This window comes from Corvus brachyrhynchos, unplaced genomic scaffold (genome assembly GCF_000691975.1).
Source record: "Corvus brachyrhynchos isolate BGI_N302 unplaced genomic scaffold, ASM69197v1 scaffold279, whole genome shotgun sequence".
Taxonomy (NCBI): domain Eukaryota; kingdom Metazoa; phylum Chordata; class Aves; order Passeriformes; family Corvidae; genus Corvus; species Corvus brachyrhynchos.
The window spans coordinates 4,652,092-4,675,564 of NW_008246060.1; the positions used below are offsets into that span (position 1 = coordinate 4,652,092).

Here is a 23,473-nt window from a genome sequence, read left to right on the forward strand (position 1 = left end):
AGGGTTTTTTGAGCTCACATTCTGTTTAACAGAAAGATTGCTTAGAACAAGAATCCACAGGCTCCTGGATCAAGCCCAGTGCCGAGCAGAATAAAATCTCGATTGAAAACTAAAATTGCAGTTCTCAACTGTATGCTGATTGTTGCATTTTAAAACCAATTCCACCAAAAAAATTCCTTAGATGGAGCTGCTCCTGTGACGGACAGCACTGGTTGCACCTGAAAGCTGCAGAGCTCTGAGGTCAGCATGGTACCCGCCCACTTCTCACTGCAGAGCTCTGGGAAGGGCTTTGCACTCTAGAAAAGCCTTGTTGAAAGAGGTGTCCCCAAACCACTTTCTCAGGAAGCCTAAAAGTCAGGACCTGTCAAATAAGAGGAAAGAGAAATTACGTGCTTAAGGCCATTAACAGCCCACAACACAGATAAAATAACAAGAATTAACAACGCTGAAAGCAGGATTAATCTTAAATAGAGGGTTAAAAGTGTCAATAAACACGCAGTTTCCCACTGACTGAAGTGATCAAGTGAAGAGGGGTAAAAACTTGCTCTGCGTCAAGTTCTTCCTAATCAGGGCAGATTCATTACAGCTGGCTCCAAATTACAGGGAATTGAGACAGGTGGTCTTGTTACTCTGTTGCTGAGGGGATCTGCAATTAGGGCCTAGGGCAATGTATTGGCTATTAGTGTATTTTTAAGAACTATGTCTTCTGCCACACTGCACGCCTGGCTACGTGCACGAATATTAAAGTTGCATTGAGGAGAGGACAGCACTGATGCAACAGGTGCAATCAATTCTCCTGATTGTGTAAGTTATTAGGAGCTTGCTGGTTCTTTTGGGTGAAAGGTCAGGGTTGAGGGGAAACAGCTGTACCTTGTTTATTAATTAGTGGATGATGATTAGGGGAGGAGATGAAAAGCCAGCAGAGCCCTTGCCTGCGGGCTGGTGTTGGCAGGTGACTGGGAAAGGGTGAGTACTTTTTTAGGAGGCTTTTTGGCGTTTTCTTGTCTGGGCTTTTTTGTTTGTTTGATTTTTTTAAATAATGTCTAAGTAATAGGCTAGATGTATTTACCAAGTGTAAAGTATCACTGCAAGGGGGGCTGAGAGTCTAGGGTCTCTTTTTCTTTCCTGTGAAGAGAATGCTGTCTCCTCCGGTAATTGGAGGATCTAATTGCTGATGCCAAGTGTTGCTGGAGTCTGTATGATGGCAGTCTGCCTGCCTTCAGGAGGGTCTGGGAGCCTTTGTTTTGCTTTTTTACTGTGAAAAATGTAGATTAGTTTTCTGCCCGTGGCTTCCTTGTGCTAGCAAGTTGTGGTCCCTCTCTCCTCTTCCATGGTGGCTTTTCTTTTCTCCCTGGAGTTACCCCAATCAGCAGTGACTGTGTTGGGCCTCTCAGCCCCAAACTACTGCTCTTTCCAGGGCTGTTGGGATGAGAGAAATGAGATACAGCACTAGCTGTGATCCCATGAGCTATTTTTTGGTTTCTTAGAACACTTTAAACTTCTGTCTGTGTTTGAAAACATATTTTGGCAGACTTGTGGGGAGCAGGGGCTGCCTTAGTAGATGGAAAATATTGTCCATTTAGAGTTCTCCATCGCAGCATCCCTGAGCACCCTGTGCTGCTAACACACTAACTGGATTCCATATGAGTGCAGCTTTTCTGTGTGGAGATTTAGGAAGCATAGCATGAGAGATAATTAGAAGAGGTTAAGATGCAAGATACAAGGGAACTAGTGTTTCTGTCTAATAGAAATAAAATTCTTCAGATTAAACTGAAGAACTGTTTGTTGTAGGGTTGTCACTAATTTATTATTCTGAGAGAAAAGTAAGCTCCCGAATTTCATATAGTGCAGTACTTGGCTTGCTGAGCACTTTCCATAATGACTCATTTGTAGCATTCTCCTGGTGCAAGGAGGGGAGGATGATGTTCCTAACTAGACATGGTCTGTCGTTTCCTGTGTTGGCAATTGTATTGTAACTCATAAGTTGCAGATGGAGGACTTGAAGTACTCAGCAGCTTTGTGATAAAAGGGGGAAATGTAATGCTTTTATGAAAATAACCTTGAAGGTAAATGAAAACCTACATCCATCCAAGTGCAGGTCTAGTAAATGTTCCCTTGGTGCACATCACAATAGAAACATTTAAGCAAGCTGTATAGCAAAAATTGAAAGAAATATTAAGTGTCTGAAGTCACTGTATTACCTCACTTTTTTCAGGGCTATTTTTGTGTCAAGTAGGTTGATTTTCATAGTTTTAGTTGCTGTCTTGGTAGTGGAGCAGTTGTCTTGTCCTGTGGTCAGGTGGAGAAAACGCAACTGCAGAGATACAGGGCTTTTTCTATGTAAGAATATCTAATTTCTTTTCAACTTCATAACTATGTGTGCTATTATATGAGTATTCAAAATGTTTCCCTGTACTGCCTCAATTTCATTACTTATTGTCATTTTGGAAAGGCAGATCTGACCTTCTGGGCTTTTTCTTTAGAAGTGATTTATTTACAGCTGGCTATTAATGAACATGAGGAGGTTTCAAGAAAATTAGAGAGGCAGGGGCTTAGGGCAGTGGGAGAAGAAGGAAGAAGAACCCAATAATGTGACACTCAACTGGAGGTGGTGTTTTGGATGTGGGCCCTTTCTATGGCTGTTAGAGTGGCAAGAGGTGTGTGTACATATGTATATAATGCCTTAAGATCCCTTAAGCAACCATGGTGTGAAATAGCCTGACTCAGGCAGGTAATAGCTGAGTTTATTGGTGCTAGAATGGGAAACTTGGCCTGAAGGTAAGGATGGAAAAGTTCATTCAAGTTTCTGCCTCAGTACCTGAGAAAGTGCCCTGTCCCTAACGTAGAGGACAGGTGACTTGCCCAGTAATTCTCCTGCCATGAGAACTTAGTTGTGGAGAAAACCTTGGAAGGGTGCCTGGTCTGAAAGAAGTTTAAGGACAGGGCCCTGTGAACTGGACAGTCAATTCATGGCTCAGGGTCTGGGAGACACTGTTAGCAGCCTGAGGGCTCCCAGAAATGTGTGGGCAGCCCCAGGGCCTACAAGGACAGAGGTATGGGGAAGGCACAGGTGTTTTCCTGCTCTCTGGACACTGAGGGGAATCACTGCCAGATCAACATCGATTGTAGCTTTGTGGAGAGGAAAGGGATGATGAATTATCAGCTTGATGCACCATCCTGGTCCTATATTAGCTTCTTCTTTTAAGTGATGTAGATGTGAATTAAAGAAGGAAAGAGGACAGGAAAGGGTCACTCCAAAAGCAGGTGCAGTCTTTTACCTTTCATCCCACAGCAGTGTCCCTAGAAAGGACATTTTCTGTGTTTCTGTATGTTATCTCTACTAAGTTAAACTTTCAAAAGCCTATGGACAGGTGCTTAGACACAAACATTTCATACAGTGCTTTGGGTTGGATGACTTAAAAGTCATCTGGTTAAAACCCTCCTGCTATGGGGAAAAGGTGGAAGCATTCTAAAAAATAAGCAAGAACACCGTGCTCTTGGCAGTGGGAATGTGTTTCCTGACTGCTGTTTCTCTCCTCATTCAAAAAACCATGACTCTCCAAAGCTTGTTTCAGAATTGCTACTACCCAGCAGAAGTTGAAGGTAGGTCTGCCTTTCCAAAATGACACTAGGTAGTGCAACTGAAGCAGTACAAGGCAACATTTTAAATGCTGGTATTTAAATAATGGCCCATATAGCTATAAAATTGAAAAGAAGTAAAAATTATGACTGTCACACAAAGCTATCCCTTTAAGGTTGAATAATAATGATGTGAATGACTTGTGTGAGTGGTTAAGAGACATTTCCATATATTTTTGCTAGGAATACCAAGGCATCTTCTCTGAAGCTAAAATGAATAGAGGAAATTACAAAACAAAACTGATAATATTTACATTAAAAGATCTGAGGTGCTATCAAGTCAATGTCTCCTCCCACAAACTATTACTGCACAGAAATAATACATATGAAAATGATGGGGTTTTCTTTTTTTTTCTTCTGCCAAGTTCCTGGGGAATGAAAAGTGAAAATAGTCTTCATTGATACATATGGAGGTTTTGAAGCAGCTGTAAGGGCTCAAAACGGCTTGTGCAGGGTTTAAGTGTTGCCGTGGGCCCATAAATTTCTGTAAATGGACATGGCCCTAACACTGGAAGATGTGGTCCCAGTAAGAGAGATGAATGTTAGCAATAAAAGTTAATTTTGTCAGCATTAAATTCTTATGTCTCATTGATAATAGTAAATTCCCTAATAAGAACAATGATGAGATTTAGTATCTCTCAGCAGCCAATGCTCTCATGGCCATCATTGAAATGGCCATGTTGGTAATAACACTAGGAAATATTTAGAAGACAGAAATGCAGTGGAGGGTGAAATTTTTGTGTAGATAAAGTGCTCTAGAAATCACACAAATGTTTTTTGACTGTTCTCAGTTCCTTGGTATCAGGATATTTGGACTAAAGTGATTTCTAGTGGCTTATGATACCTTCTGGGTCATCATGCTGTTAAGATCTCTCTTACTATCTTGGCAGATTCTCACAGAACTGGGCCCACTTCTAATTTCAGTGACCTTGGATGTGTGTGTGGGAAATGCACTCAAACATTAAACTACCTTTCTAGGTAAAAGACTGAGATGCTGGAGCCTAGTTGCAGTACTAGGTTTTCATGAAGATCTTATTTTAAAATAAATCAGGCACTCATTTTTCTTAGAAAGCAAGGCAAAGCACTTGTTGCCTTTTGTTTCCTTTCCTCAATTGCTTGTACAGCCTCTTTTCTGTAGAATTTAAATGGTAGCACTTATATTACTTTCTTTCCAGTACTATTCTCAAAAATAAAATTAAGTGTTGTGACTTGAGCTCAGGCTTAGATGGTGGCTCTTAAAAATATGAGCTTGGGTGCAGCCAAGATGAAGTATTTGCTTTCAAGAGAGTCCATCTTAGAAAAAGGTAAGGATACTTAAGAGTAGCAGATAGCAGAAATCTGCATTTAAGTAGACTCATGATGGGGCAGATTACATGTGTTTTCCTCTGTGTAAATCTTGATATTAGTTTTTTTCATAGCTTAAATCTGAAGTTTTATGATGGAGGGTTAGTGGGTACCTGCAGGGATCAGGATGATTTACTTGGTTATGAACTGGATGTTGTATTGGTGAGGGTGGGGGGCAAGACCAACAAAGGGAATTGTCCTGAAGCCCTGAAATTAAATCAGATACACTTCCCATGTTCTTTTTTTCAAGAAGATCCTAAGCAAAGGGGATTGATGAATTTAATTGGACCATGTATGTAAAGAGCTTGAAGGCTGAATTATGTGGTGTTTTGAGATTTTCTTTAGTGCTGCTCATGTATATTCGATTTATGTAATTGGGATTGAAGTGGGTGTACTTTCTGACAGCACACTCTCCAAACAGCAGCACTGTTTTGGGACCCTGATAAAAATGAACCAAGTGTCAGGAATTTTTCTAAACTCTGAGTTTATAATGAGGGGAGAGAAGGGAGGTCAATGCCTTGTGGGTCCTAAAAGCAGCCAAAATAAAACCACCTTTTTTTTTTATTAGTCTTGCTTGAGAACAGAACCTGCTGCTCTGGTCAGCTCATGTCTGTGGCCAGGGACACCTCCTGACCCGTGGCCATGGAGGCAGAAGTGCCACCATCTCGTGTCTCAGCAGGTGTGGCTGGGCTGTGCATCCTGCCTGTGTCACCTCCCTGAGGGCTCTGAGGGGTGCTGGGAACCTGCACACAAGTGGAGTTGGGCAAGAGGGAGGAGAGGGGAGTGTGTGTGTGTGTGTGTGTGTGTTTTGGTTTGTTTTTGCAGTGCAGGGGGTGCCAGGAGTCCCTGCTGTCCCTGTGGGGCTCTGGGAGAAGGTGGGAGGAGAGGGGAGTGTGTGTGTGTGTTTTGGTTTGTTTTTGCAGTGCAGGGGGTGCCAGGGGTCCCTGCTGTCCCTGTGGGGCTCTGGAAGAAGGTGGGTTTGTGGCATTGGTAGAACTGTGTGCCAGGGCTCTGCGGGGGCACCTGGAGCAACAGGGGGTAGGGGCCCTGAGACAGGGCTGTCCCCACCTGTGGGATCCTGGAGTGCTGGACTGGGAGTCCTGGGGCTGGCTCTGGGGTATTACTCCACAATTGCCTTTACCAAAAGGGTCGCCAAGCAGTGGGACAGGCCACACAGAGAAGCGGTGGAATCATCATCCCTGGAAGTGTTCAAAGACATGTGGATGTGGTGCTTAGGGAAATGGTTCAGTGGTTGACCTGGCAGTCTTAGGTTAATGGTTGAACTTGATCTTAGAGGGGTTTTCCAAACTTAATGATTGTGTGATTTCTGGGGAGCAGTGTGAGGTGAGAGGGTGCTGTGGGACACAGCAGGGCCAGGGCAGATGGTCTTTGGGTCCTGCCACAGTGCAGCTGCTTTTGAATCTGAACTGGTTCAAGCAGCTCCTTTTATTATTTCCCTCAGTTAACGTTTGCTTACAGGCTTCTTCAGATGCTGCAGAGCAAGTCAGTCATGATGAACTGCTACAAGGCACAGGAACAGTACAAAATATCAGGAAAAAACAGTTTCTGTGACAGGAGTGGAACATGAAGCTCTGAAAATATAAAAGGGTAGCATCAAGTGTCAGAAATAATACTACTTTGAACTTTACAGACCTAGAAATTTTTCTGTAAGTCAAGCTGTTTAGGATCATAAACAGTTATTCTCAGTACTGCTGGAACCACTGTCACACTCGTATCATCATTTTGATGTCTGTCATGCATCAGAAGGCAAACACAATTACATATCAAGAATATCTCAGAGCTGTTTAAGAAGTCAATGTTAGTCACAGGATGCTTTTGATGCTCTTCTCCTCATGACTGTAGAGTTCTAAGTGTAGTGAGGATGTTCTAGTTAAGGTTTGAGAGATGGTTGTTGGAGAAACAGGGCAGATACTTCCACTTACATGTCCAACAAATGACAGAGTCAGTGACCTCTTGTCAAACTGTGGGGAGATGATCAGTAGTACTGTGGGCTCTGGGAATCTAAGGTGAAAAGGTAACATTTCATTTTGGAAGAAGTAGAGTTTTTTAAATGAGCCTTGTACTGTTTGGGCCATGTTTTGCAGTTACCATGCATCAAAACACCCCTGGTTTGGATTCTGTCCCAGTGATGCAGCCCCCTGCAAGAGAAGCTACTTTGCCTCAGTAATTTTGTTTTGTGGTTTGAAGGAAAATGGCTCCTATGGTGTTGAAATTTCTTCCATGCATGCTCACATTTATGTGCTGATGTAAGACAGAACCAGAACTGCCCTTTCATCTTGGCTAAGGGTGTGTGCAACAGGTTCACTGTGTTGTACTCAGTCTATTGTTTTAAAACTTGGGGGCAGAAAAGGTAAGGACAACATTAAGTCTGTTTTGATTATTAGGCCACAGTTGTTTCAAAGGGACTTTTTGAGAACCTGAATGTGTTGAAAATCCTTGAGAAGTCTACAGCAGTCCTTGGCATATTTCCTTCTGCCTCTCTTTCCCATGCCCTTCAAAACCAAGTCCTACATCTTGGTGTTGAGATCATCAGTGGTGATCAGATGCTGCTATTATTGCTGCTGTGTTATTCTTTGGGATTGTTTCATCAGTGTGTAAAGTCAGGCATCTTTCAAATGTTTTCAGCGCCTTTTTTGTACACAAGAGTCCCTTCAGAGACAACAGAATGGCTTGGCAAGTGCAGTGCAGCACATGTAGAAGCACTTACAGAATGAGCCCATCAGTATCATTAATATGCAAGATGGAAAAGCAGATCGTGAAAGCTGTGTGGAAAGAGCAATGCGAGAAGAAATACATTCACACGAAGAAATATTTCATACACAGGAAGCAATGTTGCACAGAAACAGGCGATGCTCCAGTAGTGGGGATTCAGGAGTGAAATTGCCAGATATTTGGAGAACCCACTAATCCTTAGCAGTTCTACAGACACAAGAAAATTTCCTTAGCAGTGTTGGGCTTTCAAACTGGTGTGATGGACCATTTAAGCTTTGGCGAACTCCTTGTATTTGTGAGCAAATTGGAGTTGTAAGTATTGATCTGGATCTTTTTGTTCTGTTGGGTTTAGTGCTGTGTGCAGAGGAGAGAAAGAGCAGCGAACTGGGTACTAAAAAAATCCAACACTGAGGGTGACTTTTGGGAGGAGTTTGAAGCAGGAAGTCAAAAGGTTTATTCAGCTAAAAGTAAAATATCAAATAATATGAGAGAGATGTGTAGTCAGTCTGCCAGAGGAATTTCCAGAGAAGGAAAAGGAGAATGGATTGTGGTTGGAATACTGTTTTGACCACTGGATATAATCAAATCTTCCTGATTTAGCTTAGGTTATTTCTCACACCAGTAGCTGTCTCCTTCCTTCTTGCTACCTCCTTTATTTTTACTTGCTTTTTGATGGGGAAACTTTTTTGTTTTAAATAAGTGGTCCAAAGACTGGATCATGTCTTTGTGAGGGAAGTGTAGAATTCACTTTGGTCTTTAATACTTTCCTCCAAAAAGGTTATAACAGCTGTAATATTTTGAAAACAGATTTAATAATGAAGAGTCAGTGTATCATGATGCCTTCCTGAGAAGGAAGTAATAACTAAGAAAGGTTTCTGTTGGATACCTGGAAATGCTGTTATATGCCAGTGTGCTGACGTGGGATGTGCACTCACTTTATGGCTGTTACGTTACTCATGTACATAGCAATAAACGAAGCTTTTTTCCCTGCTGTAAATCACATATTTACAAGCACAATACAATAATGCAGGTGACTGATAGTTTGAGCATAGCTTTTGTTGGCTGTTGCTAAAAAAAAAAAAAAAAGCCAAAGAAATAAAACTGAGCTCAGTCTGATTGAGGTGCTTCCTCTTGTGGCTGGCACAGCCTATGAACTCTTTATGCCACCATTTAGGAAGTTTTCTGGCCAACCACAGAAAGAGAAATCAGCTCCAGCCAGATTCCCTCAAGACTGATAAAATCAGAAGTTTTTCACCCAACAGCAGGTTATAACATGGGCAGATGTAACCTTGGCTGTTCCACCAAACACAGAGATGTGAAATGGAGTAAGGTGACTTCCTTCTTTTCTCTGTTTGATCCCCTAGTTGTTAATGAATGCATGGAAATAAATGCTGACTACAAAACAAGTCTTGTTAAATTTGGAAATTTCACCTCACCAATGCTGCACTTTTGTTGAAGCAGGAAAAATAATACAGAAAAATATTGCATTTCAAGGCAGTAATTTTATCTGGAATGATATATGTAATATAGGAGACAAAGATGAAAGGGTTAATCAGTGTTCTGCAGACACAGCTGATTAAGCAGCTCTACTGTCAGCAGAACTAAAGTCAGATTTCCATATTGAATATATATTGTGGTTCAAGTTTTCTAGTAACAACTAAAACACCTTTTGTTTGGAGTTTCAGTAATGTCTCTTCTTTGCACGGAGTCCAAGATCTGCCTATCATGAATTGAGCTCACATTACAGCCTTTCAGGAGGTAATTATTAGGAATTACCTCCTTTGCTGGCTGTAGTTCCATTAAATGTTTAAGTACTTAACCTTGTCAGATCTTGTTGTCAGATTTAACTGAAATAAGTAATTGGATTCAGGAGATATCCTGTCCCTTGGTCTTGTTATGGAGTGGCTGAAAACACTTGTTTGTTTCTCTGACTGGCCAAATGGCTCTAATATTCTCAGCAATATTCTGCAACAGGTAACTTCAGGTGCCAAAAATAACAGGCTCCGTTTTAACCAATTTCTTCAGTGATCTCTACTAAGCCCTGCACATGGAGGATAATGTACAGTAAGATGTAGGTTATTGCTCCCAATGCAATCTCTGCAAGCTGTATTATTCTGGTACAATTTAATAGTTTTCAGTTTTGTCTGCTGGGAGAGCTTATTGAGATAGTTTTGGTTTTTGTGAAGGTCCCAGGAAAAGGCAGCTGTACAATGTCACTTGTCATACTTAAGCATAATGAAATGCTGGCTGGAGTGTTGCAGTGGCAAGGATAGAGCAGTGTGCTGCATTGTCTGTTCCTGTCTGGAAAAGCCATTCCAGTCTGTGTCCTGCTTCTTCCATAAAAGTGGAAGCTACTATTGTAAAAGCAGCCAAGTTCTTTCAAAGTGCAGCCTGGTTCTCCCAGGGTGGGGTGCACATCTTCTGTCCTGCAGAGATAGCTGCTGCTGGCGTGTCGTGGTGGGCAGTGGGGGAAGAAAAAAGATGGATTTGCTTTGTTGTTTTTGGTTTTAAAATTCTTAGAATGAAACAAACCCAAACAAAACCCTGAAATCAAACTGCAAACACCAAAACCTCAAACCCAACTCCCCCCACCCAACGACAAGCCCAAAACCTTCAGCTCTTTCCAGGACCACTTTGTTCTGGCAGTTCCACACAGCACACAGTATTGTGAGAAGTGAGCAGATACATTGGATGAAATTGAGGAGCTGGAGGAAATCCAGGTGTGCTGCCCAGCTGAATGGGGACACAAACCTGTTTTACACTGCAGAGGGCTGTGGTGCTGAGCCATGGCAATTTGTCCAGTCCTGAGTCTGAAGAGCTGCAGACCCTCCTGCCTTTTGTGTGCTGTGTCCCGTGGGACTGTCTGCTTTATGCCACCAGATGGTGAATTTCTGTTGTGAATGTGTGGTGAAAGGAAAATTTGGTTCTGCACCAGCACCTTCACAGCTAACTAATTGAAAAACGTGTGTGCCAGGGATGGGTGAGGAACTGAAAGGTGAAGTCTTTACAAAGGCAGGGGAGATGGGAGGTTGCAGTACAACCTGAGCCCTAGGTCTCACATTGGTAAACAATTGTTTCCTTAATGTTGATTTTGTCTTGGGACTTCTCTGCTGGTTAAAGATATCCTGAAATGATTTGATGGACCAGGGAACTGAATAAGAAGTGATAAACTTGAAGTCTAACTTGGTGTTTGTGTTCTTCCTTCCACATCTGATGGGGCTCAACAGTTGTCAGTATGGCTTTGTACAAACAGGAAGAAAAGCCCTGAATATTTTTAATAATAGGGTAAGGATCTTGTGTTTATGAAACATTTAATGCAAGATCTAGCATTTCATAACCACCTTTAGGCCACCCCATGAAAGGCCCCATGAAGCAGTTCAATTTTAGGTATGTTTAGGAAACAAAGGGAATGACAAGAACTCAGTTGTCCTGGTTATAGATGTGGTGGGTGATAAGACTTGAATCTATGGTGGCTGCTTGCTTTTAAAAAGAAAGCTGTGTTTTTATAACCTAGGTATTTCCTATTAACCCTGTGATGTTTACAGGAACAAAACCTACTTTTTATAAAAACTTATCTTTTATTTTAATCTAGTGTACAAAAAAATTTTAATTACTTTTATTGTTTCAGACAAATCACACAGGTTTAAGTAGCAGTGTCAGAACTTAATTAGCATGATTAACAGGGAAATATGCATAGACAGTTTTAAAGAACTTAGGTTTTGGCCTCCAAAATCTTTCAGTCTTTCTATTTGAGAAATGTTCTGCCTTAGGGTCTGGATGCCTCTGAGTGACAGTAAAATGCATCAGCCTTTTGCCTTATATCACTGGTTCAAGTAGTCAGGCAGGGTGGAGGACTGAACCAGTCTGCTTTTCCCAAACGGAGTTCTCCAGCAGCTCTGAGGACTGTTACAGATAGAGGAGATGTAGTTCATGCTTGTTCTCTTGCCCTCGGCCTGGGCAGTTGTTATAAAATGTTAGTGCTGCTTTTAGATTTTTAGAATTAGTCAGGAATTTCTATAGCAGTGTCAAGCCATTAAGGAGCCATCACATCATTATGGTCTGAACTTCCAACTTCTGAGAAGCAGCTTGGAGCTGAGAACATTCCTTGGATCTTAGTTTCAGATTTGCCTTCCACCAGCTTTTGTACAAAAGCGACTTCAGCATGCACACTTGTTGCACGTGAGCACGTGTTCACTGGCCACATTTGTAACAGTCATATGCCAAAATGCATTCAGTCAAAATGTCTTTGCATGACTTCCCAGGCAAAATCTCTTCACAGCTATCAGATGTTTCAACCCCCTTTTAAGGGATGGTAATGAGCTCTATGTCATGTCTGGAAGCCAAAGAAGTTGGCTTTGTTGCACCTCGTCCATCTCTGTGGTCCTGGGTACTATTTACTTTGTCATTCCTAAAAACACCTTTTGGGCCTTTAGGTGCTTCTGGGCAGTTGTGACTGGTGAGGGAACTGGTGTCTGGTCAGCTGTTTCAGGTGACGTGCGTAGTCATTTATCAAAGGGCCTGTGGTGCTCACTGCTTTCCTTCCCGATGGCTCTGAGTGTTCCCTTCTCAATTAAAATTCCAGCCTGTAGAAGAAATAGTGGCTGCTGCCTTCATGGCTGTAGTAATTCCATGATTGCTTGAGGAAATAGGTGGCCAGCTGGGATGAGGATAAATCAACCATTTGTCCTCCTGTCTTTCAAGCAAATGGTCCATTAATCACCTCCTAATAGTCTTGTTGGACTAAGTCAAGGATCTGAACTGTAGCACTCCACTAAAATGGCAATTCATCCTGCAGCTATGCAGGTGCTGTTAATGGCACCAAATGGGAAAGGCTATGAACAAAAAGAATTCTTTAATTTTTTTTTTTGTATAAGGCAGAGAGGGAATGCATCCTTAAGAAAGCAGTTTTGCCACAAGTTTTCTTCTCCATAGAAAATCCTCTGACATGGAGTTACTCAGCCCTGCAAGGAGGTGTAAAAATGCATTCTGTAAACAAGCATGTGTCCCACTCTTTTCTAGTCAAAATAGTGAGTTTTTTAATTAAAAGGTGTTATAATTTTGTTCCCTCTTCCCTTTCAGTCTAAGCACCTTTTTTGATTGTATATTTTTCAAACCATTTCAGTTGTGAAGCAGGAGAGGTTACTCTGGGTTGCTATTTGGACACTTGAGTCTTGAAGGTACAGGAAGACTCCTTCAAAGTTGAGAGCTGCTAAACCTTTCTCCTCCTAGAAAACTCCATCTGTTCATCTGAACAAGCCCTTTCAAAGGATGCAGGATGCACTTCAAATCAGACTTTCTTATCTGGAGGAGAGTGGCTTACACAGAGGTTGCATTTCAGACTTAAATGCAGGGCAAGGAACAACAATCACACCTAAGGCCTTCTCAGTGCAGATATTCAGACCTGTTCCTTTACTTTGTGTTTGGAATTTCCATTAAATTAGCTCAATACTTGGCTTCTTTCCTGATGTCCTATCACGCTTGTCTGAAGATATTTTCTGTGATCCATAATGAGCCTTGCTGCTATTCCAATACTAATCACTGCTGAATATCAGCCAGGTTAAGAGGTAAAGCAGGGAGCTGGGTAGTTTGAATTGAGAGAACTCTGGGCCCAAAGAGTTTGTCCCAAGTTCTTATGACTTCATGTCTTGTATTTGAGACTGTAGATCTGTGTGGTGGGGAAGGAGTTACTGGGGTTTGTTAAAAAACCCCAAAACATCATATTTATTAGCTTCATTTTACTTTCATTTCATTTTGATGTAGATGCAAAGTGGTACATGCTGAGAAGTTAGTGGGGAGGAGGGCGACATTGTGGAAGAACAGTGAATAGCTCTGGGTGAGGTATTTCATCCAGGGTAGGGAAGACCCCCTTCTCCCTTAGGGGGTTTGTGCACCTTGTTCCTCTTGATACCATTGATATTGTTAGAAACTTTTCATTCCTTCGTGACAGAATTTATGTCCTTTATTTCTTCATATTTACACTGAAAGCAGATGCTGTAGAATTGCACAACTTGTCTCTTTATGTACAACAGTAGGAGCTACTGACTCTTCTCTTATTTGGGAAGGAATTTGTCAGCCAAAGCCAACCATTGTATATATTTCATGTAAGTTCCATTTCCTAAAGTGTAAATTAGAAGCTTTTAAAGCAAACTCATCTTGTTATTTATAACAATCATAAGTGGCTTTAAGATGTATTAAAGCATTTATTAGTAATTAAATATTGATGTCTAACAGCTACTGAGCTTCCACAAGGATAAAGGAGACAGATATGGTCTGCAGGGTGTTATCTCAAATGTTGCTGAAATGTTGAGCACACAATTACCATCTTATTAGGATAATAATGTTGAAAGAACTGTTCAGACATTTAATTGGTATCCAACAACATGTGATTGTCTGTTGATTAGATATCAATTGCAACAAGGCACAAGCTGACATTTGATAAGCATGGTGAGTGATAGCTTGCTTTTGTTATGCCAATTAAATGTCTAAATAGAATGATAAATCATTAGAAAAATCTCTAAAGTGTTTGGCAGCTTGTCAAGTGATCTGTAAACATGGGGGGTTATGTCTGTGTGTGGGAACTTGGACATTTTCTCACAGATTGGGACTGCCTTTAGCACAGACACTTTGGATAACCAAATACCCAATTTCATTGAAGTTATGCTATTCCTCACTAGCAAATTAATTTGTTGAAATGGAGGTATAAATATTTACAGAATTGAGTTAAACACAGTAAAACCAGATAGTTCACAAGATCTTCTTACCCAGCAGACGTCCTGTCTGAAAGTTGTTCCTTGCTATGGTTTAATCTATGTATATCTATATACGTATCTGCCTACACGTTGATTTACATTTCTCCATGTAAATTAAGATTTCTTCCTTTGTGAAGTTGACTAGAGCTTTAAGACAGAGTAGTCTGAAAGTCTTGCAGGAGAGAATGTAATTTTCTTTTGCCATGCAAGCAGGATGTTATTTTCCCACATGCTCTGTAGAACAAGGATTTTGTTTCAACCTTGAAACCACTCGGTGCATGTTATAACTGTGACAAGAGTTTAATATAAAAAGTAAATTAATGAACGTATAGGAAAGGGAACTTCAGAGGGAAGGAGAGAAATCTATGGGCATAAACCTCGATAAGGCTCTTCATTACCTGGTATAAATGAAAATATTTCAGGTGTTGTGTTTCAGCCCAAGGCTTACTTGGTTTAGTTGTGTTCTCATGCTGCAGCACGGAAAGGTAAGGGATGTGTGTTCCTGGAAGTCTTGTGGGAAGATGCAATGTCCTGCTCTCTCTGTAGTTAAGTTTACAAACACACCCAGTGCACCTTTCCTCTTCGGAAAGAAGCTCCAAAGGGAAAAGGGCAGAAAAGGAGTGTGTCCCATCAAGTTCCAGTATAGATTTCTTCTGGCTGCCCTTTACTGTGACACTTGTGAATACAAAGGCAGAAGCTCTTAGTCCTGTGACTGACACTTGGCAGCCTTGTCTCTGTGTTGAGCCAGGTGAGGGTGGCCAGGACAAGAGGAAGTGCCAGTGACCCAAAGGGACCACTATCCCTTTTCCCCTTCTCTGTCCTGAGCTCCTTCTTACTGCCTGGGGTTTCCTGAGACAGCTGATGGCTGATGTGGGTGCCTCTCCTCTTTCATATTTGCTACCCTGCAATGGATCTGGCTTTTTGGACTTTGCATCTGCACTAAAGAATATATGTGGTTTATACTATTTTTTTTTTTTTCCCAAGTTAACTCAGAAGGAACAAAGGAAGCATTTCTGTCAAATGACAGATGATGGTGGTGTTTGTCTGAATTTAGTTCCCCTGCATGTGCAGCTGTGTAGAGCTCTATCTTTCAAAATGCCACCATATTAACTTCTCAAGCTCCTGAAGGTTGTGTCCTATGGCATATTTGCTCAAACAAACAATGCATCTTGCCCAGAGCAGTGAGAATAGCTGTGTGGGTAGCATTTTGGTGCTTTTGTCTGTATGAAATGAAATTATATTTACTGCCTATGAAAAAAAATTAATTCATCACAATGCAAGAAGGCTTGTCATTGAAATGTTGTAAATGTCAACAATTGTTTTTATCATGATGTAATGTCAAAATTAACTTAAAATAGCTCTATTACATGCAAATGAAATGTTTCTTTGGGAAATGATCCATTCTGTGTCAACTTAATTACCTAAACTGACTTTGATTACTTTGATGTATAACATCTTGCTGTAATTCAAATACCTTAAATGAGTTCTCTGTAATCATGGTGATGCTTTCAGCAGAGGGAAGATAGATGATTATGTGCTGCAACCTGTACAGCAGAGCACGTAGCTCTTGGCTATTGTTTGCTCAGCTGGGTTACTGGCATTTGTTTAAAACAATGTTGCTGTCCCGTGGCTGGGAGGATGGGCAGGTGTGTGGTTTTGATTAAGTTTGGAGTCCTTTGAAAAGTTGTCGCTAGAAGAGTTGCTGATAACTTTGTATGAAGTGTTCCAAGCGCTACTGAAGCCAACAGCAATCTCGCTTTTTGTTATGGTATTGAACAGAAAGGTTATTCCTCTCCTGTTTCAGATACTAAATATGCAGTCTTGCAGCTCTTCTGTGCAAAACGTTGCTTCTGGGGAGAGAAATGTGCCAGATGGAACATTACAAAGTTGTTGTGTTTGATGGTTTGTTTTGTTCGGTTTGTTGGGTTTTCCTGGTGGCGTGGTGTTTTGTTGTTGTTTTTGTGGTTTTGTTTTTTGATTGGGTTTTGTGAGTTTTTGTTGTTGTTTGGGGTTTTTTTTTCTGTGCTTTCAGGAAAGAAAGAAATCCAGACAGACATGAACTCTGTGACTTATTTTTTTTGTTAGAGAGTCTTGCATGGAATCTGGGCTCAGTCTGTGCAGACCTGTCTACAGTGAAATGCATTATGTGAAACTGTGGTGATTCACTGGTATATAATTTTAGAATAGAAGAAATAAAACCAATCTGATGTTAGAACATTCTATTTCAATGTTTCCCAAATGGTGCTTTATTTTCTTTTGGCTGTGATTTGAATGTTTTGTCTTTAGATATATTGATACAGACTGGAGAAGTAAAAATCAAAATAAGGCTTTCCAATTCCCCTGCAAAAGTGTTTTGATTAGTCAAAAATGAATAGAAATAATCCCTCCTTGCTTTCCCACCTACAATTTGTCTTCAAAATGTTTAATCTGTATGGGTTTTTTTTTTCTATATTAGATGAAGCAAGAGAATTGAAACAGAACTTCTGTTGCCTTACTGCTGCTGTCTGCATTGCCTCAGCTGTGCTCTCTGATATGTGCCTCTTCATATTGAGTACTTTGTGCTTCACAAATATACATCAAATAAATACATAACTGCTGTTAATTTTATAACTCTCTTACAGTACAGCTTGTACTGTAAGAGAGAGTCCCAAAAGTGTGTTGCTCTGTCAGCTCACTGCACTGCAGGAGGTAAGAAGTCCTTCATTTCTCCCCCTACTCCTCTTGCAGACCAGATTTTCACCCCCCCTGTGTCCCATGCTGAGTTTCCTGGGTACTTGAAAGATGTTGCTGTGAGTCCTTTTGACCAAGAAGTCACTCAAAATGAGGTAAAGTTGTCACAGCATCTCACTGTCTCTTCACTATCCTAGGAAAAAATCTTCCCCTCAGAAAACTTTGGAGAAACACTCCTGCTTGCAGCAAATGCTTAATTTCTCCAGTTAATTCGCTTCAGTGTAGCTTTGAGCAATCAATCTCATGCTTGCATTGTTGGGGTAACTTCTGTGTCTATCGGAGGATCTCAAGTTTTGCTTGTGGCTTGTCAGGAATGGTTGGGGAGGGGAGAAATCCTGTTGTGAGCTGCTGGAGGTAATTAATGCTGACAAGGGTGGTAATTCTCCAGCTGGAGACGGGAGATGGTGTTAAGGGGCAAATTTCTGGGCCCATTCAGGTCACTTTTGGTGCCAGTCTGAGGCTGGAGGTGAGGTGAGAGGCGAGTGCCATTTCCCATCGCCTGCTGCTGATGTGAGACAGCCTCACAGCAGGCACTGTGCTCACACACTCCTCTGATTTGAAAGGACATGATGAGAACAAACAGGGCTTTAAAGAGCCTTCCCACTTCATCGTTCTTCCTAACCTGTGACATCCTGATCCACCTTAGGAAAGGAGCCCTTTTTCTGTTGTGTTAGCTGAGATGGATGGAGCTGGATTCTGCTGGGATCTTGAGTTTTCTGTTGTTTCAATTTGTTTCCTAAAGTACTCGCTTTCCATGAGGAATTTGTACAGAAATGCAATTTGCCAGTGAGTGAGTTTGTGTTTTCAGTTAGCTCTTTTCCTTATAGTATGTGATATATGACAATGAGATACCAGTGCAGTTCTCAAAATCACTAAAATGGAGCTGTTCTGAGTGGGGAAAGAGCACTAGCTCTTAAGTAGCTCAACTGTTGATCATTTTGCTTTAGCAGAGGTTGCTTCTTGAGAATTTAAGAAGTGTTATCACCTGGATGTCTGCTCTGCTCTAGCTGCACTGTAAATTGGCTGTGTAAGACACAGTGCTTTAAAAGAAGTACTTTTATCGATGTAAAGCATGGAGTGGAGATGGTGTTGATGGCATTAGGAATCCCCAGTTTCTCAGCCTGTACTTCGAGGAACGTGTGAAGCTTGTGTTCCTGCTCTCAGTAGGATAGGTGTGACCCTCTTCCCATTACAGATGACTTATCCTCAACTTAAATGCTCTTTCTTCCTGGCAGAGGTTTCAAACACTCCTTTTCCCTGGTTGGCTCACAAAAGAAGGAGGCTGCTGGTGCATTGCTGTGAACAGTGAGAAAAGCAAACCTGCACCTTTTGAAATGTGTGTGTTGGGACTATGGACTCCTGTTAACTTCGGTGGCTCCTAGATCATAGGTGAAACTGTATTCATGTTCTTTTGGCTTAGTACTAGCAGCAATACCTCAAAAATAACATAAGAAGTAACAAAAGATGTGGTCATGGCAGACTGTTAATTTGAGTGCTCTGTCTTAACAAAGAATGTTCATTAGAAAACTCAAAATTAAATGTAATTAGTTGAGATGCTGAAAACTACCTACCAGGAAAGATCTTTCTTTTTACACAACCTGCTTAAACTTAGAGAGGGGCTGAGAAACTGAGAGAGTAGGGGAAAAAGAAGGCAGATACACCCATTAATCTTCTTTGGATCATAAAAATAAAGGTGGAAATACCATTTACTCAACTAGGATTTGTTTGAATGGTATGCACTGACACTGTAAAACCCATTACACAGGTCTGCCTGGAGAGAAAATAAAAACACTTTGTAAGAGATGGATAGGATTCTTTTATCCAAAAGCAGATTTTTTTTTTGCCCTTCAAAATCTGCTGCCCAAGGAGCAAATTTCATCAAAACTGTTCGATAGTTTGGGATGCTTGTGTGTCACCTTACAGAGCAAACAAAACTTCACTTCCAGAACTGCCACACTACTTGTTGCCATAATTGTACTGAAGTTGAGTGGAATTAGCTAGTTAGCATCTGTTTAACACAGAATTATATTCTGATAAGTATGTAAGAAGCATCTCTTCTTCAACACAATCAATTTTGTTCTCTTTTCTTGGAGCAAAACAGCCCAGGTGCTTGTCTTGCATCCTCTGCAGCACGTATTCCAGCCCAGGAAAAAATGGTTGTACAGAGCCAGAGGAAAGGATCAGAAGCCTTGCCATCTGAAAAGTGTATCTGAATAATGAATGAACCTTTTTTTTTTTTTTTTTTTAATATCAGTTGTCTCAAACCCAGTCAGCAGCAGTCAGTTTAAAGAAGCTTGCCCTTGAGCTGAGAGTAAGGATGATGAATTGCATAAAGGAGAGCTTTTCAGTTTGAAGTATTTGAAGAAAAACTTTTGAAAAAAATAAGTGTAAATTCCTGAAAACAAACCAGCAAAAAATAGACGGTCTTCTGTGACAATGATCAAAGCTCGAGGACAGAAGATGAGCTTGGTGTTCTTCTCCATGCTCTGTTTTAGCTCACTGTTTATAGGTAGGTGTGTTGAACCTGTCATCTTGAAGGACTCTGACCCACAAGCACTCAGATCTACTGTTTGCACTCCTCACCTTCTCCTGGGGAAGAGAAATGCATGCAGCTTCATTATAAATACAAGCAAGGACTGCTTAAAGAAACTAAAACCTCACCTTTCAAAAAACCTGGAAATCACAATCTAGAAGCATCCCCAAAACTTGGATTCCCAGTACCTTTCAGTGAGTACTACCACTGGACCAGATTTATGAAGTGTGTCTTACTTTTCCTGATGGAGTCATCTGATTTTGTTGCATTTAATTGATTTGACAGTGCATGTTGCAATATGGGGACCCAGTTGAATACCTCATAACTTCCATGTGATCCCTGGACTGCTGGATCTCCCTTTGGGATCCACAGTATTGGTCTAGGTGGAGGAAGGAGAAGGCTGGTGCAAATTTAGATCTTGTCTTTATAAGAAATATGGTCATACCTAGGAAAGAAGCCATGCAAAAAAGTTTGGTTACAATCCTTGTGGTAAAGCTGCTTTAAAAGCTCAACCTGAGCTTGAGTGTGCAGTGTCTGGGGTGTACTTTTGCTGAGTGCATTTTAATGTTTTCAGTTCTGAAAACATCTGTATCTTTTAGTGTAGTCCTATTAGACATCATCATTCCATGGATAAAATCTGTACCTTGCTGAAGCTAGCAGCAAAGCACCTACTATTTTATTGGGTCATGATTGACTGCCAGCTTATTCTGCATTTTACTGACACTAGATGGCATTTAAAACTCTCATATTAGCTGGAAATGGTCCATTGTCTAGGAATTCTTTCCTGTAGTAGTCCCAGTTCAGTGTAGTACCCTTTTCTTTGCCTCTTTTGCTAATAGAAATTGAATTCCATACCATCAGACTGTTTGTTTGTTGTTTATTGGATTTAGTGCTACTTGCTGAAACCCAGATGCATTTTCTCTGCTTTTATTCCTCCTCATGATCCTGTATATTGTGAAAATCCTTAACTTGCCCTGTCCTTTGCATACAGACAGTCCTCCACTCTTTCAGTGGTTGTAACACAGTTGTTATCCCTTCTTACAGTTACAAATTGTGTTTTTTTTTGACCCCCAACATTGTGCCCATTGTGGAAGTGGAGTGTTATATGGACAATTCTCACCTCTGTTGAAAAATAAAGTGAGGCTGCAGTGGTTGGTGGGAAATGGAGCTTATATGTAAATTTATTAGGCCTATATTTATTATTTCTAGGCCTTGGATTTTCATTTGAGACACTATTTCTTCCTCTGCTGTGCTTTGGAAGGCATTCTCCATTCAGCTGATTTGTCTCTTTCCTTGCTTGACTGTCTGCCTCCAGTGTGATGTGAGAAGTGCACTTGGACTGCAAAACTTCTGTTGAAACTTGATAACCTTTTTTACCAAAGAAAGTCCTAAGACAGGTGTTTATATTTCTTCAAGATTAGTCATGATGAAGTGGAAGACTGGAGAAAGAGGAAGGCTCTCTGCAGACCTGCACCTTCTAATAATTGTGAGGAGTTTGCAAATGCACCTCTCCCCCATGAATGTTTCCAAGTCCAGGTACCACCTCACATCCAACAAAAGCTCATGTTCTGACAGCCCTTCTGTCCCAGTTCCCAGCTTCCTTGGCACTGCCGTAGCTATTTGCACTCACTGGTATTTTTAATGATAAAAGAGAAATAGTGGAACAACATCAAGCTAGAAAGCAGGGGAAACACTTTTTGATTTTTCTAGTCTAGTTAGTACTTTAGTTCACTGAGGTTAATATCCCCAGGGTGAAGGTACGTGGGCAGAACACCCAAAATTTCTGCAGTGCTGAGACCTGTTTATGCAGGCCAATATTTTGCTTTGCGAAGCTTGAGTTAGTTTCTCACAAAGCTTTTGGTGTCTTGAGCTCCAATCTTACCATTGCCCTGAAAGTGAGTATCTCTTACTCCACTTTGGGTTCTGAGATCGTGAACAAGGACATGTTAAGCACTGTGTTATGTAACCATCTCCTCTTGTTGCGGCCTGACCCTTGAACCACCCCTGCAGCCTTGGGTTTAATTCATGATAATGCTTCTGAGATGCACTGGCTCCATTTAATAGTAGGAAAAAAGGTCCAAGGCCAAAAGTTCAGCCTTCTCTGAGGCCTCCAGTTGAGTCTGGAGTTCAGCTGAGGGCCTGTGCTGCCTGCTGACCCATGTCTTGTCTCTAATTCTAGTCTAATTCTCTATTTTCCTATTTCTCTAAGTCTCTAATTCTCTATTTTCCACCTGTGGTGCTGACGGGGTGCTGGGCAGCCTCCTCTTGCCCCATTTACTTGATTTGCTGTTTGCTTTGGTACATTCAGGTCATTTAAATATCTCCACAAGGGGCTCTGAAAGAATTCAAATGCTCAGACACCTCTCAAGTTGAGAACTGCGCAGATGCCCAGGTGTGTCAGGCAGCGGTGTACCAGACTTAATGAATTCCTAAATTCCATAAGAAGGGAGTGTTCTTCTCTGTCGCTGATAAATGCAACAAACCAAAGGTTGAATTGCAGCCTAGAACTTCAGTCTTCCATCAATGTGCTTAAATATATACAAGTTGCTGTACTAGTTTGAAAACAAACCAGTGGGAGGCACCAAGTCAGAATAACAATTTAATGGGGAAATTAAAGAAAAGGGGGAAAAAAAAAAAGAGAACACTGGTTCAAACTGACAGAGTCAAGATACAACCTGAGTCCCTGTTGTAGCAGTCTGGTAGAATGGTGGCTGCAGTCCTCCTGAAGTGGTGATCCTGTAGAAAAAAGGGTCTGCTCCTCCTCAGGTCCAGTGGTGGCTGTGTAGCTCCTGTCCTCTGGAAATCCAGTGGAAAGGGTTGTCTCTGGTGTTCAGAGTCTCAGATTATATCCACGATGGAATGCTTGGTTCCTCCCTCTGGGTGGAGCATCTCACAATGGGGTAATGAGTCATGAGGCCAAGTGTTGATTAGGCTCATTAACAGAAGATAGTCCGGAGGGAGTTATCTCTGAGTCAGGCGGCAGGACAATGATGGGCCATTAACAGCAAGATAGTCTGGGGGGAGGAGGCAAGGAAACACTGCCCCTCCTGATTTCAACGGCTCATGAGGATGGTGATAGAATACACTGCAACCCAGGACAGTTGCTTACATAAGCATTTACCAATACAATGACGGCTGCACCAACTTGTTCTCAAGTTTGATTTGGTGTTTACAGATAAAAATTTTCTTCTGACACAGCCAGGAGATTACACTGTTTGTGTGACATGGGAAGAAAAAGATTACAGTAATCTTTTCTTGTTTTACAGCTTTATGTAGGAGGAGAAAGATTATAGCATGCTTCTGTAGGAACGTGGAAATGGTGGGGGAATTATCTGCAAGGTTTTGAATAGCGACCTGGCATACATTATAATATTGTCACACCACTGCTTTTGCCACGTAATCAAGTCCCTTGTGAGCCACTAGGCACAGCTCTTGAAAGGGAAGAGAATTATCACTTATTTGAGTGCAGACAGTAGCAGTTTGAGTAAAATCAGGCATTTCAGTGGCATGAAGGAAAATGCCTGGCTGTTTAATAGAAATGCAGATTTTGAATGAACTGACAAAGACATCCTATTACTTGAATGTGTACATTCCTTGTTTTTTCCTCCTTAAAGAAGTCAGTCAGGAAATAGGGACACATTAGCATTATAAATGGTATTGGCAAGGAAGGGAAAGGGCTAGAATGATTTATTTTTAACTTTATATTCAGTGAAAAGCTGTAGATACCTTTTTTCTATTATTTTCT

General features: G+C 41.2%; 1 long non-coding RNA gene across 1 annotated transcript in view; it reads left to right on the top strand.

Moving 5' to 3' along the window:
• Positions 1–917: 917 nt before the first annotated feature.
• The window catches only part of LOC108449642, a 376,499-nt gene continuing 353,943 nt past the window's right edge, over positions 918–23,473 (top strand). The window contains exon 1 of the long non-coding RNA XR_001865894.1: positions 918–966. This is a non-coding gene — a long non-coding RNA (uncharacterized LOC108449642). The remainder of the gene's footprint in view (positions 967–23,473) is intronic.